The sequence below is a fragment of the Cynara cardunculus genome (genome assembly GCF_001531365.2).
Source record: "Cynara cardunculus var. scolymus isolate 2C chromosome LG 9, CcrdV1, whole genome shotgun sequence".
Lineage (NCBI taxonomy): Eukaryota > Viridiplantae > Streptophyta > Magnoliopsida > Asterales > Asteraceae > Cynara > Cynara cardunculus.
The window spans coordinates 16,979,354-16,981,426 of record NC_037536.1 but is presented as its reverse complement, the minus strand read 5'-3'; positions in this window follow the sequence as shown (position 1 = coordinate 16,981,426).

Sequence of the window (2,073 nt, the reverse complement as noted above, 5' to 3'; positions counted from 1 at the left end):
TTACACGAATTCATATATGAGATGAAATCGGATAGAGATGAACGGGTTTAAGAGTTTTTAAAAGTTTTAGCCAAATGTTTTATAATATAGTATAGATAAAATAAATTAATAGAAAATTAATATACAAATTAGCTTGGCTCCAAATGTCAAAAGCACCAAGAGGTCCCAAGTTCAAATCTAAAAAGGAATAAAAATGCTCTTGTGGCCACGGAGGTTCAAATGCGGTGACTCCAGGCTATCTACAAAACAGGTGGTTGTTCTGGGATTAGTCGGCTCGCATAACGTGTTGTATATTCAGGTTAATAAAAAAAATTAATATTCATGTATTAATAGAAATAGTCATTTTCAGGTTTTGGATTATCTCTTGACTATTTTTTTTTCTAAATTTCAAAAATATCACTACCTTCGTAAGTAGGCATGGCAACGGGGTGGGGATAAGACGAGTTTCATAATCATCGGCCCCAGCCCAGGTTTTTAGTAATAGCCCCCAGTCTCGGGACGCATTTTAGCAGCGAATCCCCGCGGGTGAGTCGGGCTCCCCACTTAGTCGGGGCAAATCACCATCTTATTTGTAAGCGGCTCCTTAATTTGTGGAGTGGTCAAAATGTAAAAAAAAATTATAAACCAAGCCCCCAAGTGCAGTGACCGAATCTATAAATCATATAAAGTTTCGTAAGTGGCACTTCCATAAGTTTGGACTAATTTACACATGCACTTGTGGATTTGGTTCAGAAGCTTTTTTTATTACACTTTGACCCCTACACAAGTTGAGGAGTGCTTACTTGCAGAGGTAGTAACATTTTTAAAATATTGTGAGAGAAATGACTTAAGAGATAAATTCAAAGTCTGAAAATGGTTATTTTAATTAATGTTTCTAATTCTATATCATACTATAAATTAAGTACAGATTTATTTAGAAACATATATTTTTTTGAGTATTTATGATGAATATTATTTATCATAAATATGTTATCACGTTATTTATCATGAATACTTACAAAAAATTGGTTTATGAGTTTCTAAGATATTTAAAGCTACCAAAATCAGGGTTGAAAACGGTTAAGGGTATAGATAGAGTAACGGTTATTCTGTTACCTTATCCATTTAAAATAGCAGATAACCAAATGGATAATTATCAATCTTATAAAACTGTTATCCATATCCATACTCTACCTTTTAAATTAACATTTGACAAAAACTCTTAAATACACATCATTATTTTTTCAAAACCCTTAAATGCATATTATTAAGCACTATAAAGGTACTCGTGCAATGCAGAAAGATAAATATTCATTTTAATGTTTAATTTTTATTATTTGTCTCTATCAATGTAATATAATTTTATGTGGTTTTGAGAAAGTGATAATGTTTTTATTTTTGAATTTGAAGATAGCATAAAAAATAAAAAATAAATCGATATTAGTATTAAATTAACTATTTAATAGTTTTCGTTTTTTTTGTAACTTCTTTAATTCAATTTTTTATTAAAATTTAACTTAGATATAATAACAAAGTAATTTATTTTTGATTTAATAATATAATTTTTATTAAAGATAATAATTAAACATTCGGTTAGAAACTCGATAATTATTCTAATTATATTTTAGATTTTTTATTTTTTAGAATTCAAGCATTGAGCTTTAATAAGTTGTACTTAATGCATAATTTACTTGTAATATTKAATTTTAAGYAATATGCATCAATATACAGTACTTTATGTATAAAAAATGGTTTTTAGGAGTTTTAGTCAAATGCTTTATAATATAGTATATATATTGTACTCCTCATTAATGTAATTATCTTAAATTTAATATTATAAATTATTATAATATAAATACAATCTTTAAAAGCTCTTCGAACTACAAAAATTAACAAATGATCAGTCGATAAATACATTTTAACAAAAAAATAAGCATTAGTTCTTACATATATTCTACCATTGTTTTTAAATAAATTATTAAAATAATCATTTTAATAATATGGTTTCAGTTATTAATCATTTAGCTCTTAATCATTTTTTAGCGAAAACAGCCATTTTAATTATTTTTCTTGTTTTTATCTAAAATTTGTATC